Below are 25,972 nucleotides of genomic sequence, written 5' to 3' on the forward strand. Positions count from 1 at the left end.
GATGGCCACCTGGACTCCCGTTAAGAAGACATGCTGTCAACCTCTAGATCCCTCACATGCCTGCACTTTTCGGCTTGCTGCTGCTGCAATCCACGCGTTTTAGATCTGCATAACTCCACCTCTTTTAGCACAGTACCCTCAACCCCCGGCTGTTCCCACCCGCCTCAACACCGTTGGAAGGGAGGAGAACCAATTAAGGCGGGGGGGGGGGGGTGGAACGAGCAGCTGTCTACCCTTAGCAGGAGGGTTGCTGATTAATTACCTCTCCTGCTGCTGCTGCTGCTGGCTGTCCAGCAGCAGACTGAAGGTGGCTGCTGCTGTGCGCAGGTATATAAAGCCTCAGAGCCTATTATGACACGCGCAACCAGCGTTCCATTGCCACATTCCGTCTACTGCAGGCGGGATACCTGGATGGCTGAATGTCACTGAGAAGCTCACAGAGACCGCCATAAGCAACAGTTTAAAAGAATGCCACAGACTAATCAACCAAACTTTTTGGGTTGGTTTCTCTTTTATAGTCTGCAGGCATTAAATGAAAGAAGTCAGTGTTCCAGCAGAGGGAGACAACGTTTCAGAAAAGGCATTGTAGCAAACCAAAAAAGAAATTTTAAGCGCAGCAGAGTAACCAGCTCACATACCTGTTAGCTCAGGTGAGTTTAAAAGGCTGCTGTTGATAACAAGGGCATTTGCTAAATAGATGGTGTGTGTGCAACAATATACTGAAAGGTCAATTATATTGTGCAGCTTATCTCACCACCTGTAGTTATTTAGGTGAAAGCTCCAAAATGCTTGCCTAATATGTCTGTTTATCCAAAAGGAAGTATAGAGGGAGAGCTAGATAGATAGCATTGCATTACATTACATTACATGGCAATGCAATGCACAGTTGCTGAAGTTGAACCAAAATGAGCTTGTCATCTGGCTTCTGCAACTTTTAACATGAAAAATCCAATGAGGAGAAGAAAAGCAAAGCCAAAGAGTCCATCCCAAAATCGGACAAACAAGCAAAATGAACAAAAAGCATTGAATTCAATTCTTTCTGATTTTAGAAACTGCATTAAAGAAGGGGTGCACCGGTCCTGGAGATACTGCAATACCAGGTCAATGCGTGGAGTGGACAGAGCAAGCTCTTTTTCCATCTCCCTGTTCTAAAAATCCATTTAATATATGGTCCCCAGATAGGGGACGTATCAGATATTAAACTGATAAGAACAGATACTACACTTGATCTTAGCCAAAAGGCCGAGAAGCGATAACCAGAATTGGTTTCCGACTACGGTGCCACCCAAGGATTCTGAATAGTCCATTTGTGGAGATGGCCACCTGGACTCCCGTTAAGAAGACATGCTGTCAACTTCTAGATCCCCACATGCCTGCACTTTTCGGCTTGCTGCTGCTGCAATCCACGCGTTTTAGATCTGCATAACTCCACCTCTTTTAGCACAGTACCCTCAACCCCCGGCTGTTCCCACCCGCCTCAACACCGTTGGAAGGGAGGAGAACCAATTAAGGCGGGGGGGGGGGTGGAACGAGCAGCTGTCTACCCTTAGCAGGAGGGTTGCTGATTAATTACCTCTCCTGCTGCTGCTGCTGCTGGCTGTCCAGCAGCAGACTGAAGGTGGCTGCTGCTGTGCGCAGGTATATAAAGGCTCAGAGCCTATTATGACACGCGCAGCCAGCGTTCCATTGCCACATTCCGTCTACTGCAGGCGGGATACCTGGATGGCTGAATGTCACTGAGAAGCTCACAGAGACCGCCATAAGCAACAGTTTAAAAGAATGCCACAGACTAATCAACCAAACTTTTTGGGTTGGTTTCTCTTTTATAGTCTGCAGGCATTAAATGAAAGAAGTCAGTGTTCCAGCAGAGGGAGACAACGTTTCAGAAAAGGCATTGTAGCAAACCAAAAAAGAAATTTTAAGCGCAGCAGAGTAACCAGCTCACATACCTGTTAGCTCAGGTGAGTTTAAAAGGCTGCTGTTGATAACAAGGGCATTTGCTAAATAGATGGTGTGTGTGCAACAATATACTGAAAGGTCAATTATATTGTGCAGCTTATCTCACCACCTGTAGTTATTTAGGTGAAAGCTCCAAAATGCTTGCCTAATATGTCTGTTTATCCAAAAGGAAGTATAGAGGGAGAGCTAGATAGATAGCATTGCATTACATTACATTACATGGCAATGCAATGCACAGTTGCTGAAGTTGAACCAAAATGAGCTTGTCATCTGGCTTCTGCAACTTTTAACATGAAAAATCCAATGAGGAGAAGAAAAGCAAAGCCAAAGAGTCCATCCCAAAATCCGACAAACAAGCAAAATGAACAAAAAGCATTGAATTCAATTCTTTCTGATTTTAGAAACTGCATTAAAGAAGGGGTGCACCGGTCCTGGAGATACTGCAATACCAGGTCAATGCGTGGAGTGGACAGAGCAAGCTCTTTTTCCATCTCCCTGTTCTAAAAATCCATTTAATATATGGTCCCCAGATAGGGGACGTATCAGATATTAAACTGATAAGAACAGATACTACACTTGATCTTAGCCAAAAGGCCGAGAAGCGATAACCAGAATTGGTTTCCGACTACGGTGCCACCCAAGGATTCTGAAAAGTCCATTTGTGGAGATGGCCACCTGGACTCCCGTTAAGAAGACATGCTGTCAACCTCTAGATCCCTCACATGCCTGCACTTTTCGGCTTGCTGCTGCTGCAATCCACGCGTTTTAGATCTGCATAACTCCACCTCTTTTAGCACAGTACCCTCAACCCCCGGCTGTTCCCACCCGCCTCAACACCGTTGGAAGGGAGGAGAACCAATTAAGCCGGGGGGGGGGGTGGAACGAGCAGCTGTCTACCCTTAGCAGGAGGGTTGCTGATTAATTACCTCTCCTGCTGCTGCTGCTGCTGGCTGTCCAGCAGCAGACTGAAGGTGGCTGCTGCTGTGCGCAGGTATATAAAGGCTCAGAGCCTATTATGACACGCGCAGCCAGCGTTCCATTGCCACATTCCGTCTACTGCAGGCGGGATACCTGGATGGCTGAATGTCACTGAGAAGCTCACAGAGACCGCCATAAGCAACAGTTTAAAAGAATGCCACAGACTAATCAACCAAACTTTTTGGGTTGGTTTCTCTTTTATAGTCTGCAGGCATTAAATGAAAGAAGTCAGTGTTCCAGCAGAGGGAGACAACGTTTCAGAAAAGGCATTGTAGCAAACCAAAAAAGAAATTTTAAGCGCAGCAGAGTAACTAGCTCACATACCTGTTAGCTCAGGTGAGTTTAAAAGGCTGCTGTTGATAACAAGGGCATTTGCTAAATAGATGGTGTGTGTGCAACAATATACTGAAAGGTCAATTATATTGTGCAGCTTATCTCACCACCTGTAGTTATTTAGGTGAAAGCTCCAAAATGCTTGCCTAATATGCCTGTTTATCCAAAAGGAAGTATAGAGGGAGAGCTAGATAGATAGCATTGCATTACATTACATTACATGGCAATGCAATGCACAGTTGCTGAAGTTGAACCAAAATGAGCTTGTCATCTGGCTTCTGCAACTTTTAACATGAAAAATCCAATGAGGAGAAGAAAAGCAAAGCCAAAGAGTCCATCCCAAAATCCGACAAACAAGCAAAATGAACAAAAAGCATTGAATTCAATTCTTTCTGATTTTAGAAACTGCATTAAAGAAGGGGTGCACCGGTCCTGGAGATACTGCAATACCAGGTCAATGCGTGGAGTGGACAGAGCAAGCTCTTTTTCCATCTCCCTGTTCTAAAAATCCATTTAATATATGGTCCCCAGATAGGGGACGTATCAGATATTAAACTGATAAGAACAGATACTACACTTGATCTTAGCCAAAAGGCCGAGAAGCGATAACCAGAATTGGTTTCCGACTACGGTGCCACCCAAGGATTCTGAAAAGTCCATTTGTGGAGATGGCCACCTGGACTCCCGTTAAGAAGACATGCTGTAAACCTCTAGATCCCTCACATGCCTGCACTTTTCGGCTTGCTGCTGCTGCAATCCACGCGTTTTAGATCTGCATAACTCCACCTCTTTTAGCACAGTACCCTCAACCCCCGGCTGTTCCCACCCGCCTCAACACCGTTGGAAGGGAGGAGAACCAATTAAGGCGGGGGGGGGGTGGAACGAGCAGCTGTCTACCCTTAGCAGGAGGGTTGCTGATTAATTACCTCTCCTGCTGCTGCTGCTGCTGGCTGTCCAGCAGCAGACTGAAGGTGGCTGCTGCTGTGCGCAGGTATATAAAGGCTCAGAGCCTATTATGACACGCGCAGCCAGCGTTCCATTGCCACATTCCGTCTACTGCAGGCGGGATACCTGGATGGCTGAATGTCACTGAGAAGCTCACAGAGACCGCCATAAGCAACAGTTTAAAAGAATGCCACAGACTAATCAACCAAACTTTTTGGGTTGGTTTCTCTTTTATAGTCTGCAGGCATTAAATGAAAGAAGTCAGTGTTCCAGCAGAGGGAGACAACGTTTCAGAAAAGGCATTGTAGCAAACCAAAAAAGAAATTTTAAGCGCAGCAGAGTAACCAGCTCACATACCTGTTAGCTCAGGTGAGTTTAAAAGGCTGCTGTTGATAACAAGGGCATTTGCTAAATAGATGGTGTGTGTGCAACAATATACTGAAAGGTCAATTATATTGTGCAGCTTATCTCACCACCTGTAGTTATTTAGGTGAAAGCTCCAAAATGCTTGCCTAATATGTCTGTTTATCCAAAAGGAAGTATAGAGGGAGAGCTAGATAGATAGCATTGCATTACATTACATTACATGGCAATGCAATGCACAGTTGCTGAAGTTGAACCAAAATGAGCTTGTCATCTGGCTTCTGCAACTTTTAACATGAAAAATCCAATGAGGAGAAGAAAAGCAAAGCCAAAGAGTCCATCCCAAAATCCGACAAACAAGCAAAATGAACAAAAAGCATTGAATTCAATTCTTTCTGATTTTAGAAACTGCATTAAAGAAGGGGTGCACCGGTCCTGGAGATACTGCAATACCAGGTCAATGCGTGGAGTGGACAGAGCAAGCTCTTTTTCCATCTCCCTGTTCTAAAAATCCATTTAATATATGGTCCCCAGATAGGGGACGTATCAGATATTAAACTGATAAGAACAGATACTACACTTGATCTTAGCCAAAAGGCCGAGAAGCGATAACCAGAATTGGTTTCCGACTACGGTGCCACCCAAGGATTCTGAAAAGTCCATTTGTGGAGATGGCCACCTGGACTCCCGTTAAGAAGACATGCTGTCAACCTCTAGATCCCTCACATGCCTGCACTTTTCGGCTTGCTGCTGCTGCAATCCACGCGTTTTAGATCTGCATAACTCCACCTCTTTTAGCACAGTACCCTCAACCCCCGGCTGTTCCCACCCGCCTCAACACCGTTGGAAGGGAGGAGAACCAATTAAGGCGGGGGGGGGGGGGGGTGGAACGAGCAGCTGTCTACCCTTAGCAGGAGGGTTGCTGATTAATTACCTCTCCTGCTGCTGCTGCTGCTGGCTGTCCAGCAGCAGACTGAAGGTGGCTGCTGCTGTGCGCAGGTATATAAAGGCTCAGAGCCTATTATGACACGCGCAGCCAGCGTTCCATTGCCACATTCCGTCTACTGCAGGCGGGATACCTGGATGGCTGAATGTCACTGAGAAGCTCACAGAGACCGCCATAAGCAACAGTTTAAAAGAATGCCACAGACTAATCAACCAAACTTTTTGGGTTGGTTTCTCTTTTATAGTCTGCAGGCATTAAATGAAAGAAGTCAGTGTTCCAGCAGAGGGAGACAACGTTTCAGAAAAGGTATTGTAGCAAACCAAAAAAGAAATTTTAAGCGCAGCAGAGTAACCAGCTCACATACCTGTTAGCTCAGGTGAGTTTAAAAGGCTGCTGTTGATAACAAGGGCATTTGCTAAATAGATGGTGTGTGTGCAACAATATACTGAAAGGTCAATTATATTGTGCAGCTTATCTCACCACCTGTAGTTATTTAGGTGAAAGCTCCAAAATGCTTGCCTAATATGTCTGTTTATCCAAAAGGAAGTATAGAGGGAGAGCTAGATAGATAGCATTGCATTACATTACATTACATGGCAATGCAATGCACAGTTGCTGAAGTTGAACCAAAATGAGCTTGTCATCTGGCTTCTGCAACTTTTAACATGAAAAATCCAATGAGGAGAAGAAAAGCAAAGCCAAAGAGTCCATCCCAAAATCCGACAAACAAGCAAAATGAACAAAAAGCATTGAATTCAATTCTTTCTGATTTTAGAAACTGCATTAAAGAAGGGGTGCACCGGTCCTGGAGATACTGCAATACCAGGTCAATGCGTGGAGTGGACAGAGCAAGCTCTTTTTCCATCTCCCTGTTCTAAAAATCCATTTAATATATGGTCCCCAGATAGGGGACGTATCAGATATTAAACTGATAAGAACAGATACTACACTTGATCTTAGCCAAAAGGCCGAGAAGCGATAACCAGAATTGGTTTCCGACTACGGTGCCACCCAAGGATTCTGAAAAGTCCATTTGTGGAGATGGCCACCTGGACTCCCGTTAAGAAGACATGCTGTCAACCTCTAGATCCCTCACATGCCTGCACTTTTCGGCTTGCTGCTGCTGCAATCCACGCGTTTTAGATCTGCATAACTCCACCTCTTTTAGCACAGCACCCTCAACCCCCGGCTGTTCCCACCCGCCTCAACACCGTTGGAAGGGAGGAGAACCAATTAAGGCGGGGGGGGGGTGGAACGAGCAGCTGTCTACCCTTAGCAGGAGGGTTGCTGATTAATTACCTCTCCTGCTGCTGCTGCTGCTGGCTGTCCAGCAGCAGACTGAAGGTGGCTGCTGCTGTGCGCAGGTCTATAAAGGCTCAGAGCCTATTATGACACGCGCAGCCAGCGTTCCATTGCCACATTCCGTCTACTGCAGGCGGGATACCTGGATGGCTGAATGTCACTGAGAAGCTCACAGAGACCGCCATAAGCAACAGTTTAAAAGAATGCCACAGACTAATCAACCAAACTTTTTGGGTTGGTTTCTCTTTTATAGTCTGCAGGCATTAAATGAAAGAAGTCAGTGTTCCAGCAGAGGGAGGCAACGTTTCAGAAAAGGCATTGTAGCAAACCAAAAAAGAAATTTTAAGCGCAGCAGAGTAACCAGCTCACATACCTGTTAGCTCAGGTGAGTTTAAAAGGCTGCTGTTGATAACAAGGGCATTTGCTAAATAGATGGTGTGTGTGCAACAATATACTGAAAGGTCAATTATATTGTGCAGCTTATCTCACCACCTGTAGTTATTTAGGTGAAAGCTCCAAAATGCTTGCCTAATATGTCTGTTTATCCAAAAGGAAGTATAGAGGGAGAGCTAGATAGATAGCATTGCATTACATTACATTACATGGCAATGCAATGCACAGTTGCTGAAGTTGAACCAAAATGAGCTTGTCATCTGGCTTCTGCAACTTTTAACATGAAAAATCCAATGAGGAGAAGAAAAGCAAAGCCAAAGAGTCCATCCCAAAATCCGACAAACAAGCAAAATGAACAAAAAGCATTGAATTCAATTCTTTCTGATTTTAGAAACTGCATTAAAGAAGGGGTGCACCGGTCCTGGAGATACTGCAATACCAGGTCAATGCGTGGAGTGGACAGAGCAAGCTCTTTTTCCATCTCCCTGTTCTAAAAATCCATTTAATATATGGTCCCCAGATAGGGGACGTATCAGATATTAAACTGATAAGAACAGATACTACACTTGATCTTAGCCAAAAGGCCGAGAAGCGATAACCAGAATTGGTTTCCGACTACGGTGCCACCCAAGGATTCTGAAAAGTCCATTTGTGGAGATGGCCACCTGGACTCCCGTTAAGAAGACATGCTGTCAACCTCTAGATCCCTCACATGCCTGCACTTTTCGGCTTGCTGCTGCTGCAATCCACGCGTTTTAGATCTGCATAACTCCACCTCTTTTAGCACAGTACCCTCAACCCCCGGCTGTTCCCACCCGCCTCAACACCGTTGGAAGGGAGGAGAACCAATTAAGGCGGGGGGGGGGGTGGAACGAGCAGCTGTCTACCCTTAGCAGGAGGGTTGCTGATTAATTACCTCTCCTGCTGCTGCTGCTGCTGGCTGTCCAGCAGCAGACTGAAGGTGGCTGCTGCTGTGCGCAGGTATATAAAGGCTCAGAGCCTATTATGACACGCGCAGCCAGGGTTCCATTGCCACATTCCGTCTACTGCAGGCGGGATACCTGGATGGCTGAATGTCACTGAGAAGCTCACAGAGACCGCCATAAGCAACAGTTTAAAAGAATGCCACAGACTAATCAACCAAACTTTTTGGGTTGGTTTCTCTTTTATAGTCTGCAGGCATTAAATGAAAGAAGTCAGTGTTCCAGCAGAGGGAGACAACGTTTCAGAAAAGGCATTGTAGCAAACCAAAAAAGAAATTTTAAGCGCAGCAGAGTAACCAGCTCACATACCTGTTAGCTCAGGTGAGTTTAAAAGGCTGCTGTTGATAACAAGGGCATTTGCTAAATAGATGGTGTGTGTGCAACAATATACTGAAAGGTCAATTATATTGTGCAGCTTATCTCACCACCTGTAGTTATTTAGGTGAAAGCTCCAAAATGCTTGCCTAATATGTCTGTTTATCCAAAAGGAAGTATAGAGGGAGAGCTAGATAGATAGCATTTCATTACATTACATTACATGGCAATGCAATGCACAGTTGCTGAAGTTGAACCAAAATGAGCTTGTCATCTGGCTTCTGCAACTTTTAACATGAAAAATCCAATGAGGAGAAGAAAAGCAAAGCCAAAGAGTCCATCCCAAAATCCGACAAACAAGCAAAATGAACAAAAAGCATTGAATTCAATTCTTTCTGATTTTAGAAACTGCATTAAAGAAGGGGTGCACCGGTCCTGGAGATACTGCAATACCAGGTCAATGCGTGGAGTGGACAGAGCAAGCTCTTTTTCCATCTCCCTGTTCTAAAAATCCATTTAATATATGGTCCCCAGATAGGGGACGTATCAGATATTAAACTGATAAGAACAGATACTACACTTGATCTTAGCCAAAAGGCCGAGAAGCGATAACCAGAATTGGTTTCCGACTACGGTGCCACCCAAGGATTCTGAAAAGTCCATTTGTGGAGATGGCCACCTGGACTCCCGTTAAGAAGACATGCTGTCAACCTCTAGATCCCTCACATGCCTGCACTTTTCGGCTTGCTGCTGCTGCAATCCACGCGTTTTAGATCTGCATAACTCCACCTCTTTTAGCACAGTACCCTCAACCCCCGGCTGTTCCCACCCGCCTCAACACCGTTGGAAGGGAGGAGAACCAATTAAGGCGGGGGGGGGGTGGAACGAGCAGCTGTCTACCCTTAGCAGGAGGGTTGCTGATTAATTACCTCTCCTGCTGCTGCTGCTGCTGGCTGTCCAGCAGCAGACTGAAGGTGGTTGCTGCTGTGCGCAGGTATATAAAGGCTCAGAGCCTATTATGACACGCGCAGCCAGCGTTCCATTGCCACATTCCGTCTACTGCAGGCGGGATACCTGGATGGCTGAATGTCACTGAGAAGCTCACAGAAACCGCCATAAGCAACAGTTTAAAAGAATGCCACAGACTAATCAACCAAACTTTTTGGGTTGGTTTCTCTTTTATAGTCTGCAGGCATTAAATGAAAGAAGTCAGTGTTCCAGCAGAGGGAGACAACGTTTCAGAAAAGGCATTGTAGCAAACCAAAAAAGAAATTTTAAGCGCAGCAGAGTAACCAGCTCACATACCTGTTAGCTCAGGTGAGTTTAAAAGGCTGCTGTTGATAACAAGGGCATTTGCTAAATAGATGGTGTGTGTGCAACAATATACTGAAAGGTCAATTATATTGTGCAGCTTATCTCACCACCTGTAGTTATTTAGGTGAAAGCTCCAAAATGCTTGCCTAATATGTCTGTTTATCCAAAAGGAAGTATAGAGGGAGAGCTAGATAGATAGCATTGCATTACATTACATTACATGGCAATGCAATGCACAGTTGCTGAAGTTGAACCAAAATGAGCTTGTCATCTGGCTTCTGCAACTTTTAACATGAAAAATCCAATGAGGAGAAGAAAAGCAAAGCCAAAGAGTCCATCCCAAAATCCGACAAACAAGCAAAATGAACAAAAAGCATTGAATTCAATTCTTTCTGATTTTAGAAACTGCATTAAAGAAGGGGTGCACCGGTCCTGGAGATACTGCAATACCAGGTCAATGCGTGGAGTGGACAGAGCAAGCTCTTTTTCCATCTCCCTGTTCTAAAAATCCATTTAATATATGGTCCCCAGATAGGGGACGTATCAGATATTAAACTGATAAGAACAGATTTTTTGATTGAAGGTGCATCCAAGGCACTGAAAAATGTGACCGAAGTCACACCAAAACAGCGCACGAGGCGAAGATTCATGTGGACCCTTCCCGGAGGAGAGGGTCCCCAATAAACCATCCCCATCCCTCCGAGCCAGAAGGCCACAGCGAGGGTCAGGGATCTCCGATGCTCTCCCTAGCCGAAGCCGGAGAAGAGCCGTTTTCGTGCTCCCAGCTTCCATCTAGGCTGCCACCCTAGTGGAGCTGGAGCCTGTGTTGGTTTCTCAGCCCAAAGCTGACCGGACCTCCGACCGGGTTTATAAAAATTCCCCTTCCTAGCCCGGAGGCCAGGAATAGGGGGGGTTGCTCAGAAAGTATGATTGGCAAAGGTGCGGCGTGCTACGAAGCCAAGTCTTTCTGGGGTTCCCAGTCCCAGTAAGCTTGGACTCCCACCAGGGCGCCTACTCCTGGGGCACATTGCTCCAAAGCCCTCACACTTACACAGCCTAGTGACTTCGATCCTGGAGGGCCATGTTTTCCATCAGATAACTCTATGAGCCACCTGGCGTACTAACAAGTGCACCAAACCAGTGTGTAATATGCATCAATTTACTAGGGCTGCCCAAGGACAAAACTGCCTTTTCAAAAGATACTACACTTGATCTTAGCCAAAAGGCCGAGAAGCGATAACCAGAATTGATTTCCGACTACGGTGCCACCCAAGGATTCTGAAAAGTCCATTTGTGGAGATGGCCACCTGGACTCCCGTTAAGAAGACATGCTGTCAACCTCTAGATCCCTCACATGCCTGCACTTTTCGGCTTGCTGCTGCTGCAATCCACGCGTTTTAGATCTGCATAACTCCACCTCTTTTAGCACAGTACCCTCAACCCCCGGCTGTTCCCACCCGCCTCAACACCGTTGGAAGGGAGGAGAACCAATTAAGGCGGGGGGGGGTGGAACGAGCAGCTGTCTACCCTTAGCAGAAGGGTTGCTGATTAATTACCTCTCCTGCTGCTGCTGCTGCTGGCTGTCCAGCAGCAGACTGAAGGTGGCTGCTGCTGTGCGCAGGTATATAAAGGCTCAGAGCCTATTATGACACGCGCAGCCAGCGTTCCATTGCCACATTCCGTCTACTGCAGGCGGGATACCTGGATGGCTGAATGTCACTGAGAAGCTCACAGAGACCGCCATAAGCAACAGTTTAAAAGAATGCCACAGACTAATCAACCAAACTTTTTGGGTTGGTTTCTCTTTTATAGTCTGCAGGCATTAAATGAAAGAAGTCAGTGTTCCAGCAGAGGGAGGCAACGTTTCAGAAAAGGCATTGTAGCAAACCAAAAAAGAAATTTTAAGCGCAGCAGAGTAACCAGCTCACATACCTGTTAGCTCAGGTGAGTTTAAAAGGCTGCTGTTGATAACAAGGGCATTTGCTAAATAGATGGTGTGTGTGCAACAATATACTGAAAGGTCAATTATATTGTGCAGCTTATCTCACCACCTGTAGTTATTTAGGTGAAAGCTCCAAAATGCTTGCCTAATATGTCTGTTTATCCAAAAGGAAGTATAGAGGGAGAGCTAGATAGATAGCATTGCATTACATTACATTACATGGCAATGCAATGCACAGTTGCTGAAGTTGAACCAAAATGAGCTTGTCATCTGGCTTCTGCAACTTTTAACATGAAAAATCCAATGAGGAGAAGAAAAGCAAAGCCAAAGAGTCCATCCCAAAATCCGACAAACAAGCAAAATGAACAAAAAGCATTGAATTCAATTCTTTCTGATTTTAGAAACTGCATTAAAGAAGGGGTGCACCGGTCCTGGAGATACTGCAATACCAGGTCAATGCGTGGAGTGGACAGAGCAAGCTCTTTTTCCATCTCCCTGTTCTAAAAATCCATTTAATATATGGTCCCCAGATAGGGGACGTATCAGATATTAAACTGATAAGAACAGATACTACACTTGATCTTAGCCAAAAGGCCGAGAAGCGATAACCAGAATTGGTTTCCGACTACGGTGCCACCCAAGGATTCTGAAAAGTCCATTTGTGGAGATGGCCACCTGGACTCCCGTTAAGAAGACATGCTGTCAACCTCTAGATCCCTCACATGCCTGCACTTTTCGGCTTGCTGCTGCTGCAATCCACGCGTTTTAGATCTGCATAACTCCACCTCTTTTAGCACAGTACCCTCAACCCCCGGCTGTTCCCACCCGCCTCAACACCGTTGGAAGGGAGGAGAACCAATTAAGGCGGGGGGGGGGGTGGAACGAGCAGCTGTCTACCCTTAGCAGGAGGGTTGCTGATTAATTACCTCTCCTGCTGCTGCTGCTGCTGGCTGTCCAGCAGCAGACTGAAGGTGGCTGCTGCTGTGCGCAGGTATATAAAGGCTCAGAGCCTATTATGACACGCGCAGCCAGGGTTCCATTGCCACATTCCGTCTACTGCAGGCGGGATACCTGGATGGCTGAATGTCACTGAGAAGCTCACAGAGACCGCCATAAGCAACAGTTTAAAAGAATGCCACAGACTAATCAACCAAACTTTTTGGGTTGGTTTCTCTTTTATAGTCTGCAGGCATTAAATGAAAGAAGTCAGTGTTCCAGCAGAGGGAGACAACGTTTCAGAAAAGGCATTGTAGCAAACCAAAAAAGAAATTTTAAGCGCAGCAGAGTAACCAGCTCACATACCTGTTAGCTCAGGTGAGTTTAAAAGGCTGCTGTTGATAACAAGGGCATTTGCTAAATAGATGGTGTGTGTGCAACAATATACTGAAAGGTCAATTATATTGTGCAGCTTATCTCACCACCTGTAGTTATTTAGGTGAAAGCTCCAAAATGCTTGCCTAATATGTCTGTTTATCCAAAAGGAAGTATAGAGGGAGAGCTAGATAGATAGCATTTCATTACATTACATTACATGGCAATGCAATGCACAGTTGCTGAAGTTGAACCAAAATGAGCTTGTCATCTGGCTTCTGCAACTTTTAACATGAAAAATCCAATGAGGAGAAGAAAAGCAAAGCCAAAGAGTCCATCCCAAAATCCGACAAACAAGCAAAATGAACAAAAAGCATTGAATTCAATTCTTTCTGATTTTAGAAACTGCATTAAAGAAGGGGTGCACCGGTCCTGGAGATACTGCAATACCAGGTCAATGCGTGGAGTGGACAGAGCAAGCTCTTTTTCCATCTCCCTGTTCTAAAAATCCATTTAATATATGGTCCCCAGATAGGGGACGTATCAGATATTAAACTGATAAGAACAGATACTACACTTGATCTTAGCCAAAAGGCCGAGAAGCGATAACCAGAATTGGTTTCCGACTACGGTGCCACCCAAGGATTCTGAAAAGTCCATTTGTGGAGATGGCCACCTGGACTCCCGTTAAGAAGACATGCTGTCAACCTCTAGATCCCTCACATGCCTGCACTTTTCGGCTTGCTGCTGCTGCAATCCACGCGTTTTAGATCTGCATAACTCCACCTCTTTTAGCACAGTACCCTCAACCCCCGGCTGTTCCCACCCGCCTCAACACCGTTGGAAGGGAGGAGAACCAATTAAGGCGGGGGGGGGGTGGAACGAGCAGCTGTCTACCCTTAGCAGGAGGGTTGCTGATTAATTACCTCTCCTGCTGCTGCTGCTGCTGGCTGTCCAGCAGCAGACTGAAGGTGGTTGCTGCTGTGCGCAGGTATATAAAGGCTCAGAGCCTATTATGACACGCGCAGCCAGCGTTCCATTGCCACATTCCGTCTACTGCAGGCGGGATACCTGGATGGCTGAATGTCACTGAGAAGCTCACAGAAACCGCCATAAGCAACAGTTTAAAAGAATGCCACAGACTAATCAACCAAACTTTTTGGGTTGGTTTCTCTTTTATAGTCTGCAGGCATTAAATGAAAGAAGTCAGTGTTCCAGCAGAGGGAGACAACGTTTCAGAAAAGGCATTGTAGCAAACCAAAAAAGAAATTTTAAGCGCAGCAGAGTAACCAGCTCACATACCTGTTAGCTCAGGTGAGTTTAAAAGGCTGCTGTTGATAACAAGGGCATTTGCTAAATAGATGGTGTGTGTGCAACAATATACTGAAAGGTCAATTATATTGTGCAGCTTATCTCACCACCTGTAGTTATTTAGGTGAAAGCTCCAAAATGCTTGCCTAATATGTCTGTTTATCCAAAAGGAAGTATAGAGGGAGAGCTAGATAGATAGCATTGCATTACATTACATTACATGGCAATGCAATGCACAGTTGCTGAAGTTGAACCAAAATGAGCTTGTCATCTGGCTTCTGCAACTTTTAACATGAAAAATCCAATGAGGAGAAGAAAAGCAAAGCCAAAGAGTCCATCCCAAAATCCGACAAACAAGCAAAATGAACAAAAAGCATTGAATTCAATTCTTTCTGATTTTAGAAACTGCATTAAAGAAGGGGTGCACCGGTCCTGGAGATACTGCAATACCAGGTCAATGCGTGGAGTGGACAGAGCAAGCTCTTTTTCCATCTCCCTGTTCTAAAAATCCATTTAATATATGGTCCCCAGATAGGGGACGTATCAGATATTAAACTGATAAGAACAGATTTTTTGATTGAAGGTGCATCCAAGGCACTGAAAAATGTGACCGAAGTCACACCAAAACAGCGCACGAGGCGAAGATTCATGTGGACCCTTCCCGGAGGAGAGGGTCCCCAATAAACCATCCCCATCCCTCCGAGCCAGAAGGCCACAGCGAGGGTCAGGGATCTCCGATGCTCTCCCTAGCCGAAGCCGGAGAAGAGCCGTTTTCGTGCTCCCAGCTTCCATCTAGGCTGCCACCCTAGTGGAGCTGGAGCCTGTGTTGGTTTCTCAGCCCAAAGCTGACCGGACCTCCGACCGGGTTTATAAAAATTCCCCTTCCTAGCCCGGAGGCCAGGAATAGGGGGGGTTGCTCAGAAAGTATGATTGGCAAAGGTGCGGCGTGCTACGAAGCCAAGTCTTTCTGGGGTTCCCAGTCCCAGTAAGCTTGGACTCCCACCAGGGCGCCTACTCCTGGGGCACATTGCTCCAAAGCCCTCACACTTACACAGCCTAGTGACTTCGATCCTGGAGGGCCATGTTTTCCATCAGATAACTCTATGAGCCACCTGGCGTACTAACAAGTGCACCAAACCAGTGTGTAATATGCATCAATTTACTAGGGCTGCCCAAGGACAAAACTGCCTTTTCAAAAGATACTACACTTGATCTTAGCCAAAAGGCCGAGAAGCGATAACCAGAATTGATTTCCGACTACGGTGCCACCCAAGGATTCTGAAAAGTCCATTTGTGGAGATGGCCACCTGGACTCCCGTTAAGAAGACATGCTGTCAACCTCTAGATCCCTCACATGCCTGCACTTTTCGGCTTGCTGCTGCTGCAATCCACGCGTTTTAGATCTGCATAACTCCACCTCTTTTAGCACAGTACCCTCAACCCCCGGCTGTTCCCACCCGCCTCAACACCGTTGGAAGGGAGGAGAACCAATTAAGGCGGGGGGGGGGGGGGTGGAACGAGCAGCTGTCTACCCTTAGCAGGAGGGTTGCTGATTAATTACCTCTCCTGCTGCTGCTGCTGCTGGCTGTCCAGCAGCAGACTGAAGGTGGCTGCTGCTGTGCGCAGGTATATAAAGGCTCAGAGCCTATTATGACACGCGCAGCCAGCGTTCCATTGCCACATTCCGTCTACTGCAGGCGGGATACCTGGATGGCTGAATGTCACTGAGAAGCTCACAGAGACCGCCATAAGCAACAGTTTAAAAGAATGCCACAGACTAATCAACCAAACTTTTTGGGTTGGTTTCTCTTTTATAGTCTGCAGGCATTAAATGAAAGAAGTCAGTGTTCCAGCAGAGGGAGACAACGTTTCAGAAAAGGTATTGTAGCAAACCAAAAAAGAAATTTTAAGCGCAGCAGAGTAACCAGCTCACATACCTGTTAGCTCAGGTGAGTTTAAAAGGCTGCTGTTGATAACAAGGGCATTTGCTAAATAGATGGTGTGTGTGCAACAATATACTGAAAGGTCAATTATATTGTGCAGCTTATCTCACCACCTGTAGTTATTTAGGTGAAAGCTCCAAAATGCTTGCCTAATATGTCTGTTTATCCAAAAGGAAGTATAGAGGGAGAGCTAGATAGATAGCATTGCATTACATTACATTACATGGCAATGCAATGCACAGTTGCTGAAGTTGAACCAAAATGAGCTTGTCATCTGGCTTCTGCAACTTTTAACATGAAAAATCCAATGAGGAGAAGAAAAGCAAAGCCAAAGAGTCCATCCCAAAATCCGACAAACAAGCAAAATGAACAAAAAGCATTGAATTCAATTCTTTCTGATTTTAGAAACTGCATTAAAGAAGGGGTGCACCGGTCCTGGAGATACTGCAATACCAGGTCAATGCGTGGAGTGGACAGAGCAAGCTCTTTTTCCATCTCCCTGTTCTAAAAATCCATTTAATATATGGTCCCCAGATAGGGGACGTATCAGATATTAAACTGATAAGAACAGATACTACACTTGATCTTAGCCAAAAGGCCGAGAAGCGATAACCAGAATTGGTTTCCGACTACGGTGCCACCCAAGGATTCTGAAAAGTCCATTTGTGGAGATGGCCACCTGGACTCCCGTTAAGAAGACATGCTGTCAACCTCTAGATCCCTCACATGCCTGCACTTTTCGGCTTGCTGCTGCTGCAATCCACGCGTTTTAGATCTGCATAACTCCACCTCTTTTAGCACAGCACCCTCAACCCCCGGCTGTTCCCACCCGCCTCAACACCGTTGGAAGGGAGGAGAACCAATTAAGGCGGGGGGGGGGTGGAACGAGCAGCTGTCTACCCTTAGCAGGAGGGTTGCTGATTAATTACCTCTCCTGCTGCTGCTGCTGCTGGCTGTCCAGCAGCAGACTGAAGGTGGCTGCTGCTGTGCGCAGGTCTATAAAGGCTCAGAGCCTATTATGACACGCGCAGCCAGCGTTCCATTGCCACATTCCGTCTACTGCAGGCGGGATACCTGGATGGCTGAATGTCACTGAGAAGCTCACAGAGACCGCCATAAGCAACAGTTTAAAAGAATGCCACAGACTAATCAACCAAACTTTTTGGGTTGGTTTCTCTTTTATAGTCTGCAGGCATTAAATGAAAGAAGTCAGTGTTCCAGCAGAGGGAGGCAACGTTTCAGAAAAGGCATTGTAGCAAACCAAAAAAGAAATTTTAAGCGCAGCAGAGTAACCAGCTCACATACCTGTTAGCTCAGGTGAGTTTAAAAGGCTGCTGTTGATAACAAGGGCATTTGCTAAATAGATGGTGTGTGTGCAACAATATACTGAAAGGTCAATTATATTGTGCAGCTTATCTCACCACCTGTAGTTATTTAGGTGAAAGCTCCAAAATGCTTGCCTAATATGTCTGTTTATCCAAAAGGAAGTATAGAGGGAGAGCTAGATAGATAGCATTGCATTACATTACATTACATGGCAATGCAATGCACAGTTGCTGAAGTTGAACCAAAATGAGCTTGTCATCTGGCTTCTGCAACTTTTAACATGAAAAATCCAATGAGGAGAAGAAAAGCAAAGCCAAAGAGTCCATCCCAAAATCCGACAAACAAGCAAAATGAACAAAAAGCATTGAATTCAATTCTTTCTGATTTTAGAAACTGCATTAAAGAAGGGGTGCACCGGTCCTGGAGATACTGCAATACCAGGTCAATGCGTGGAGTGGACAGAGCAAGCTCTTTTTCCATCTCCCTGTTCTAAAAATCCATTTAATATATGGTCCCCAGATAGGGGACGTATCAGATATTAAACTGATAAGAACAGATACTACACTTGATCTTAGCCAAAAGGCCGAGAAGCGATAACCAGAATTGGTTTCCGACTACGGTGCCACCCAAGGATTCTGAAAAGTCCATTTGTGGAGATGGCCACCTGGACTCCCGTTAAGAAGACATGCTGTCAACCTCTAGATCCCTCACATGCCTGCACTTTTCGGCTTGCTGCTGCTGCAATCCACGCGTTTTAGATCTGCATAACTCCACCTCTTTTAGCACAGTACCCTCAACCCCCGGCTGTTCCCACCCGCCTCAACACCGTTGGAAGGGAGGAGAACCAATTAAGGCGGGGGGGGGGTGGAACGAGCAGCTGTCTACCCTTAGCAGGAGGGTTGCTGATTAATTACCTCTCCTGCTGCTGCTGCTGCTGGCTGTCCAGCAGCAGACTGAAGGTGGCTGCTGCTGTGCGCAGGTATATAAAGGCTCAGAGCCTATTATGACACGCGCAGCCAGGGTTCCATTGCCACATTCCGTCTACTGCAGGCGGGATACCTGGATGGCTGAATGTCACTGAGAAGCTCACAGAGACCGCCATAAGCAACAGTTTAAAAGAATGCCACAGACTAATCAACCAAACTTTTTGGGTTGGTTTCTCTTTTATAGTCTGCAGGCATTAAATGAAAGAAGTCAGTGTTCCAGCAGAGGGAGACAACGTTTCAGAAAAGGCATTGTAGCAAACCAAAAAAGAAATTTTAAGCGCAGCAGAGTAACCAGCTCACATACCTGTTAGCTCAGGTGAGTTTAAAAGGCTGCTGTTGATAACAAGGGCATTTGCTAAATAGATGGTGTGTGTGCAACAATATACTGAAAGGTCAATTATATTGTGCAGCTTATCTCACCACCTGTAGTTATTTAGGTGAAAGCTCCAAAATGCTTGCCTAATATGTCTGTTTATCCAAAAGGAAGTATAGAGGGAGAGCTAGATAGATAGCATTTCATTACATTACATTACATGGCAATGCAATGCACAGTTGCTGAAGTTGAACCAAAATGAGCTTGTCATCTGGCTTCTGCAACTTTTAACATGAAAAATCCAATGAGGAGAAGAAAAGGAAAGCCAAAGAGTCCATCCCAAAATCCGACAAACAAGCAAAATGAACAAAAAGCATTGAATTCAATTCTTTCTGATTTTAGAAACTGCATTAAAGAAGGGGTGCACCGGTCCTGGAGATACTGCAATACCAGGTCAATGCGTGGAGTGGACAGAGCAAGCTCTTTTTCCATCTCCCTGTTCTAAAAATCCATTTAATATATGGTCCCCAGATAGGGGACGTATCAGATATTAAACTGATAAGAACAGATACTACACTTGATCTTAGCCAAAAGGCCGAGAAGCGATAACCAGAATTGGTTTCCGACTACGGTGCCACCCAAGGATTCTGAAAAGTCCATTTGTGGAGATGGCCACCTGGACTCCCGTTAAGAAGACATGCTGTCAACCTCTAGATCCCTCACATGCCTGCACTTTTCGGCTTGCTGCTGCTGCAATCCACGCGTTTTAGATCTGCATAACTCCACCTCTTTTAGCACAGTACCCTCAACCCCCGGCTGTTCCCACCCGCCTCAACACCGTTGGAAGGGAGGAGAACCAATTAAGGCGGGGGGGGGGTGGAACGAGCAGCTGTCTACCCTTAGCAGGAGGGTTGCTGATTAATTACCTCTCCTGCTGCTGCTGCTGCTGGCTGTCCAGCAGCAGACTGAAGGTGGTTGCTGCTGTGCGCAGGTATATAAAGGCTCAGAGCCTATTATGACACGCGCAGCCAGCGTTCCATTGCCACATTCCGTCTACTGCAGGCGGGATACCTGGATGGCTGAATGTCACTGAGAAGCTCACAGAAACCGCCATAAGCAACAGTTTAAAAGAATGCCACAGACTAATCAACCAAACTTTTTGGGTTGGTTTCTCTTTTATAGTCTGCAGGCATTAAATGAAAGAAGTCAGTGTTCCAGCAGAGGGAGACAACGTTTCAGAAAAGGCATTGTAGCAAACCAAAAAAGAAATTTTAAGCGCAGCAGAGTAACCAGCTCACATACCTGTTAGCTCAGGTGAGTTTAAAAGGCTGCTGTTGATAACAAGGGCATTTGCTAAATAGATGGTGTGTGTGCAACAATATACTGAAAGGTCAATTATATTGTGCAGCTTATCTCACCACCTGTAGTTATTTAGGTGAAAGCTCCAAAATGCTTGCCTAATATGTCTGTTTATCCAAAAGGAAGTATAGAGGGAGAGCTAGATAGATAGCATTGCATTACATTACATTACATGGCAATGCAATGCACAGTTGCTGAAGTTGAACCAAAATGAGCTTGTCATCTGGCTTCTGCAACTTTTAACATGAAAAATCCAATGAGGAGAAGAAAAGCAAAGCCAAAGAGTCCATCCCAAAATCCGACAAACAAGCAAAATGAACAAAAAGCATTGAATTCAATTCTTTCTGATTTTAGAAACTGCATTAAAGAAGGGGTGCACCGGTCCTGGAGATACTGCAATACCAGGTCAATGCGTGGAGTGGACAGAGCAAGCTCTTTTTCCATCTCCCTGTTCTAAAAATCCATTTAATATATGGTCCCCAGATAGGGGACGTATCAGATATTAAACTGATAAGAACAGATTTTTTGATTGAAGGTGCATCCAAGGCACTGAAAAATGTGACCGAAGTCACACCAAAACAGCGCACGAGGCGAAGATTCATGTGGACCCTTCCCGGAGGAGAGGGTCCCCAATAAACCATCCCCATCCCTCCGAGCCAGAAGGCCACAGCGAGGGTCAGGGATCTCCGATGCTCTCCCTAGCCGAAGCCGGAGAAGAGCCGTTTTCGTGCTCCCAGCTTCCATCTAGGCTGCCACCCTAGTGGAGCTGGAGCCTGTGTTGGTTTCTCAGCCCAAAGCTGACCGGACCTCCGACCGGGTTTATAAAAATTCCCCTTCCTAGCCCGGAGGCCAGGAATAGGGGGGGTTGCTCAGAAAGTATGATTGGCAAAGGTGCGGCGTGCTACGAAGCCAAGTCTTTCTGGGGTTCCCAGTCCCAGTAAGCTTGGACTCCCACCAGGGCGCCTACTCCTGGGGCACATTGCTCCAAAGCCCTCACACTTACACAGCCTAGTGACTTCGATCCTGGAGGGCCATGTTTTCCATCAGATAACTCTATGAGCCACCTGGCGTACTAACAAGTGCACCAAACCAGTGTGTAATATGCATCAATTTACTAGGGCTGCCCAAGGACAAAACTGCCTTTTCAAAAGATACTACACTTGATCTTAGCCAAAAGGCCGAGAAGCGATAACCAGAATTGATTTCCGACTACGGTGCCACCCAAGGATTCTGAAAAGTCCATTTGTGGAGATGGCCACCTGGACTCCCGTTAAGAAGACATGCTGTCAACCTCTAGATCCCTCACATGCCTGCACTTTTCGGCTTGCTGCTGCTGCAATCCACGCGTTTTAGATCTGCATAACTCCACCTCTTTTAGCACAGTACCCTCAACCCCCGGCTGTTCCCACCCGCCTCAACACCGTTGGAAGGGAGGAGAACCAATTAAGGCGGGGGGGGTGGAACGAGCAGCTGTCTACCCTTAGCAGAAGGGTTGCTGATTAATTACCTCTCCTGCTGCTGCTGCTGCTGGCTGTCCAGCAGCAGACTGAAGGTGGCTGCTGCTGTGCGCAGGTATATAAAGGCTCAGAGCCTATTATGACACGCGCAGCCAGCGTTCCATTGCCACATTCCGTCTACTGCAGGCGGGATACCTGGATGGCTGAATGTCACTGAGAAGCTCACAGAGACCGCCATAAGCAACAGTTTAAAAGAATGCCACAGACTAATCAACCAAACTTTTTGGGTTGGTTTCTCTTTTATAGTCTGCAGGCATTAAATGAAAGAAGTCAGTGTTCCAGCAGAGGGAGACAACGTTTCAGAAAAGGCATTGTAGCAAACCAAAAAAGAAATTTTAAGCGCAGCAGAGTAACCAGCTCACATACCTGTTAGCTCAGGTGAGTTTAAAAGGCTGCTGTTGATAACAAGGGCATTTGCTAAATAGATGGTGTGTGTGCAACAATATACTGAAAGGTCAATTATATTTGCAGCTTATCTCACCACCTGTAGTTATTTAGGTGAAAGCTCCAAAATGCTTGCCTAATATGTCTGTTTATCCAAAAGGAAGTATAGAGGGAGAGCTAGATAGATAGCATTGCATTACATTACATTACATGGCAATGCAATGCACAGTTGCTGAAGTTGAACCAAAATGAGCTTGTCATCTGGCTTCTGCAACTTTTAACATGAAAAATCCAATGAGGAGAAGAAAAGCAAAGCCAAAGAGTCCATCCCAAAATCCGACAAACAAGCAAAATGAACAAAAAGCATTGAATTCAATTCTTTCTGATTTTAGAAACTGCATTAAAGAAGGGGTGCACCGGTCCTGGAGATACTGCAATACCAGTTCAATGCGTGGAGTGGACAGAGCAAGCTCTTTTTCCATCTCCCTGTTCTAAAAATCCATTTAATATATGGTCCCCAGATAGGGGACGTATCAGATATTAAACTGATAAGAACAGATACTACACTTGATCTTAGCCAAAAGGCCGAGAAGCGATAACCAGAATTGGTTTCCGACTACGGTGCCACCCAAGGATTCTGAAAGGTCCATTTGTGGAGATGGCCACCTGGACTCCCGTTAAGAAGACATGCTGTCAACCTCTAGATCCCTCACATGCCTGCACTTTTCGGCTTGCTGCTGCTGCAATCCACGCGTTTTAGATCTGCATAACTCCACCTCTTTTAGCACAGTACCCTCAACCCCCGGCTGTTCCCACCCGCCTCAACACCGTTGGAAGGGAGGAGAACCAATTAAGGCGGGGGGGGTGGAACGAGCAGCTGTCTACCCTTAGCAGGAGGGTTGCTGATTAATTACCTCTCCTGCTGCTGCTGCTGCTGGCTGTCCAGCAGCAGACTGAAGGTGGCTGCTGCTGTGCGCAGGTCTATAAAGGCTCAGAGCCTATTATGACACGCGCAGCCAGCGTTCCATTGCCACATTCCGTCTACTGCAGGCGGGATACCTGGATGGCTGAATGTCACTGAGAAGCTCACAGAGACCGCCATAAGCAACAGTTTAAAAGAATGCCACAGACTAATCAACCAAACTTTTTGGGTTGGTTTTTCTTTTATAGTCTGCAGGCATTAAATGAAAGAAGTCAGTGTTCCAGCAGAGGGAGACAACGTTTCAGAAAAGGCATTGTAGCAAACCAAAAAAGAAATTTTAAGCGCAGCAGAGTAACCAGCTCACATACCTGTTAGCTCAGGTGAGTTTAAAAGGCTGCTGTTGATAACAAGGGCATTTGCTAAATAGATGGTGTGTGTGCAACAATATACTGAAAGGTCAATTATATTGTGCAGCTTATCTCACCACCTGTAGTTATTTAGGTGAAAGCTCCAAAATGCTTGCCTAATATGTCTGTTTATCCAAAAGGAAGTATAGAGGGAGAGCTAGATAGATAGCATTGCATTACATTACATTACATGGCAATGCAATGCACAGTTGCTGAAGTTGAACCAAAATGAGCTTGTCATCTGGCTTCTGCAACTTTTAACATGAAAAATCCAATGAGGAGAAGAAAAGCAAAGCCAAAGAGTCCATCCCAAAATCCGACAAACAAGCAAAATGAACAAAAAGCATTGAATTCAATTCTTTCTGATTTTAGAAACTGCATTAAAGAAGGGGTGCACCGGTCCTGGAGATACTGCAATACCAGGTCAATGCGTGGAGTGGACAGAGCAAGCTCTTTTTCCATCTCCCTGTTCTAAAAATCCATTTAATATATGGTCCCCAGATAGGGGACGTATCAGATATTAAACTGATAAGAACAGATACTACACTTGATCTTAGCCAAAAGGCCGAGAAGCGATAACCAGAATTGGTTTCCGACTACGGTGCCACCCAAGGATTCTGAAAAGTCCATTTGTGGAGATGGCCACCTGGACTCCCGTTAAGAAGACATGCTGTCAACCTCTAGATCCCTCACATGCCTGCACTTTTCGGCTTGCTGCTGCTGCAATCCACGCGTTTTAGATCTGCATAACTCCACCTCTTTTAGCACAGTACCCTCAACCCCCGGCTGTTCCCACCCGCCTCAACACCGTTGGAAGGGAGGAGAACCAATTAAGGCGGGGGGGGGGTGGAACGAGCAGCTGTCTACCCTTAGCAGGAGGGTTGCTGATTAATTACCTCTCCTGCTGCTGCTGCTGCTGGCTGTCCAGCAGCAGACTGAAGGTGGCTGCTGCTGTGCGCAGGTATATAAAGGCTCAGAGCCTATTATGACACGCGCAGCCAGCGTTCCATTGCCACATTCCGTCTACTGCAGGCGGGATACCTGGATGGCTGAATGTCACTGAGAAGCTCACAGAGACCGCCATAAGCAACAGTTTAAAAGAATGCCACAGACTAATCAACCAAACTTTTTGGGTTGGTTTCTCTTTTATAGTCTGCAGGCATTAAATGAAAGAAGTCAGTGTTCCAGCAGAGGGAGACAACGTTTCAGAAAAGGCATTGTAGCAAACCAAAAAAGAAATTTTAAGCGCAGCAGAGTAACCAGCTCACATACCTGTTAGCTCAGGTGAGTTTAAAAGGCTGCTGTTGATAACAAGGGCATTTGCTAAATAGATGGTGTGTGTGCAACAATATACTGAAAGGTCAATTATATTGTGCAGCTTATCTCACCACCTGTAGTTATTTAGGTGAAAGCTCCAAAATGCTTGCCTAATATGTCTGTTTATCCAAAAGGAAGTATAGAGGGAGAGCTAGATAGATAGCATTGCATTACATTACATTACATGGCAATGCAATGCACAGTTGCTGAAGTTGAACCAAAATGAGCTTGTCATCTGGCTTCTGCAACTTTTAACATGAAAAATCCAATGAGGAGAAGAAAAGCAAAGCCAAAGAGTCCATCCCAAAATCCGACAAACAAGCAAAATGAACAAAAAGCATTGAATTCAATTCTTTCTGATTTTAGAAACTGCATTAAAGAAGGGGTGCACCGGTCCTGGAGATACTGCAATACCAGTTCAATGCGTGGAGTGGACAGAGCAAGCTCTTTTTCCATCTCCCTGTTCTAAAAATCCATTTAATATATGGTCCCCAGATAGGGGACGTATCAGATATTAAACTGATAAGAACAGATACTACACTTGATCTTAGCCAAAAGGCCGAGAAGCGATAACCAGAATTGGTTTCCGACTACGGTGCCACCCAAGGATTCTGAAAGGTCCATTTGTGGAGATGGCCACCTGGACTCCCGTTAAGAAGACATGCTGTCAACCTCTAGATCCCTCACATGCCTGCACTTTTCGGCTTGCTGCTGCTGCAATCCACGCGTTTTAGATCTGCATAACTCCACCTCTTTTAGCACAGTACCCTCAACCCCCGGCTGTTCCCACCCGCCTCAACACCGTTGGAAGGGAGGAGAACCAATTAAGGCGGGGGGGGGGTGGAACGAGCAGCTGTCTACCCTTAGCAGGAGGGTTGCTGATTAATTACCTCTCCTGCTGCTGCTGCTGCTGGCTGTCCAGCAGCAGACTGAAGGTGGCTGCTGCTGTGCGCAGGTCTATAAAGGCTCAGAGCCTATTATGACACGCGCAGCCAGCGTTCCATTGCCACATTCCGTCTACTGCAGGCGGGATACCTGGATGGCTGAATGTCACTGAGAAGCTCACAGAGACCGCCATAAGCAACAGTTTAAAAGAATGCCAC

At 46.0% G+C, this 25,972-nt stretch overlaps 18 non-coding genes and 3 pseudogenes across 18 annotated transcripts; all 21 read right to left on the reverse strand.

The window, feature by feature from the left end:
- Positions 1-1,063: 1,063 nt before the first annotated feature.
- Positions 1,064-1,254, reverse strand: LOC141209719 (U2 spliceosomal RNA). The gene has a single exon (XR_012279911.1). It is a non-coding gene; the product is annotated as a U2 spliceosomal RNA (small nuclear RNA).
- Positions 1,255-2,374: 1,120 nt separating this feature from the next.
- LOC141209720 (U2 spliceosomal RNA) lies at positions 2,375-2,565 on the reverse strand. The gene has a single exon (XR_012279912.1). It is a non-coding gene; the product is annotated as a U2 spliceosomal RNA (small nuclear RNA).
- A 1,121-nt stretch (positions 2,566-3,686) lies between these two features.
- On the reverse strand, positions 3,687-3,877 carry LOC141209721 (U2 spliceosomal RNA). The gene has a single exon (XR_012279913.1). It is a non-coding gene; the product is annotated as a U2 spliceosomal RNA (small nuclear RNA).
- A 1,120-nt stretch (positions 3,878-4,997) lies between these two features.
- Positions 4,998-5,188, reverse strand: LOC141209722 (U2 spliceosomal RNA). The gene has a single exon (XR_012279914.1). It is a non-coding gene; the product is annotated as a U2 spliceosomal RNA (small nuclear RNA).
- A 1,125-nt stretch (positions 5,189-6,313) lies between these two features.
- Positions 6,314-6,504, reverse strand: LOC141209723 (U2 spliceosomal RNA). The gene has a single exon (XR_012279915.1). It is a non-coding gene; the product is annotated as a U2 spliceosomal RNA (small nuclear RNA).
- A 1,120-nt stretch (positions 6,505-7,624) lies between these two features.
- Positions 7,625-7,815, reverse strand: LOC141209724 (U2 spliceosomal RNA). The gene has a single exon (XR_012279916.1). It is a non-coding gene; the product is annotated as a U2 spliceosomal RNA (small nuclear RNA).
- A 1,121-nt stretch (positions 7,816-8,936) lies between these two features.
- Positions 8,937-9,127, reverse strand: LOC141209726 (U2 spliceosomal RNA). The gene has a single exon (XR_012279918.1). It is a non-coding gene; the product is annotated as a U2 spliceosomal RNA (small nuclear RNA).
- A 1,120-nt stretch (positions 9,128-10,247) lies between these two features.
- On the reverse strand, positions 10,248-10,429 carry LOC141210579 (U2 spliceosomal RNA). The gene has a single exon (XR_012280735.1). It is a non-coding gene; the product is annotated as a U2 spliceosomal RNA (small nuclear RNA).
- Positions 10,430-10,953: 524 nt separating this feature from the next.
- On the reverse strand, positions 10,954-11,069 carry LOC141210781 (U2 spliceosomal RNA; annotated as a pseudogene).
- A 1,119-nt stretch (positions 11,070-12,188) lies between these two features.
- On the reverse strand, positions 12,189-12,379 carry LOC141209727 (U2 spliceosomal RNA). The gene has a single exon (XR_012279919.1). It is a non-coding gene; the product is annotated as a U2 spliceosomal RNA (small nuclear RNA).
- Positions 12,380-13,500: 1,121 nt separating this feature from the next.
- LOC141209728 (U2 spliceosomal RNA) lies at positions 13,501-13,691 on the reverse strand. The gene has a single exon (XR_012279920.1). It is a non-coding gene; the product is annotated as a U2 spliceosomal RNA (small nuclear RNA).
- A 1,120-nt stretch (positions 13,692-14,811) lies between these two features.
- Positions 14,812-14,993, reverse strand: LOC141210580 (U2 spliceosomal RNA). The gene has a single exon (XR_012280736.1). It is a non-coding gene; the product is annotated as a U2 spliceosomal RNA (small nuclear RNA).
- Positions 14,994-15,517: 524 nt separating this feature from the next.
- Positions 15,518-15,633, reverse strand: LOC141210782 (U2 spliceosomal RNA; annotated as a pseudogene).
- A 1,124-nt stretch (positions 15,634-16,757) lies between these two features.
- On the reverse strand, positions 16,758-16,948 carry LOC141209729 (U2 spliceosomal RNA). The gene has a single exon (XR_012279921.1). It is a non-coding gene; the product is annotated as a U2 spliceosomal RNA (small nuclear RNA).
- A 1,120-nt stretch (positions 16,949-18,068) lies between these two features.
- LOC141209730 (U2 spliceosomal RNA) lies at positions 18,069-18,259 on the reverse strand. Its single transcript, XR_012279922.1, has one exon. It is a non-coding gene; the product is annotated as a U2 spliceosomal RNA (small nuclear RNA).
- Positions 18,260-19,379: 1,120 nt separating this feature from the next.
- Positions 19,380-19,570, reverse strand: LOC141209731 (U2 spliceosomal RNA). The gene has a single exon (XR_012279923.1). It is a non-coding gene; the product is annotated as a U2 spliceosomal RNA (small nuclear RNA).
- A 1,120-nt stretch (positions 19,571-20,690) lies between these two features.
- Positions 20,691-20,872, reverse strand: LOC141210581 (U2 spliceosomal RNA). The gene has a single exon (XR_012280737.1). It is a non-coding gene; the product is annotated as a U2 spliceosomal RNA (small nuclear RNA).
- A 524-nt stretch (positions 20,873-21,396) lies between these two features.
- On the reverse strand, positions 21,397-21,512 carry LOC141210783 (U2 spliceosomal RNA; annotated as a pseudogene).
- A 1,117-nt stretch (positions 21,513-22,629) lies between these two features.
- On the reverse strand, positions 22,630-22,820 carry LOC141210276 (U2 spliceosomal RNA). Its single transcript, XR_012280449.1, has one exon. It is a non-coding gene; the product is annotated as a U2 spliceosomal RNA (small nuclear RNA).
- A 1,118-nt stretch (positions 22,821-23,938) lies between these two features.
- On the reverse strand, positions 23,939-24,129 carry LOC141209732 (U2 spliceosomal RNA). Its single transcript, XR_012279924.1, has one exon. It is a non-coding gene; the product is annotated as a U2 spliceosomal RNA (small nuclear RNA).
- A 1,120-nt stretch (positions 24,130-25,249) lies between these two features.
- On the reverse strand, positions 25,250-25,440 carry LOC141210278 (U2 spliceosomal RNA). Its single transcript, XR_012280451.1, has one exon. It is a non-coding gene; the product is annotated as a U2 spliceosomal RNA (small nuclear RNA).
- Between the last annotated feature and the right edge of the window lie 532 nt (positions 25,441-25,972).

The sequence above is a fragment of the Phyllobates terribilis genome, unplaced genomic scaffold, assembly GCF_046119375.1.
Source record: "Phyllobates terribilis strain yellow unplaced genomic scaffold, ASM4611937v1 Scaffold_169__1_contigs__length_4117513, whole genome shotgun sequence".
NCBI classification, from domain to species: domain Eukaryota; kingdom Metazoa; phylum Chordata; class Amphibia; order Anura; family Dendrobatidae; genus Phyllobates; species Phyllobates terribilis.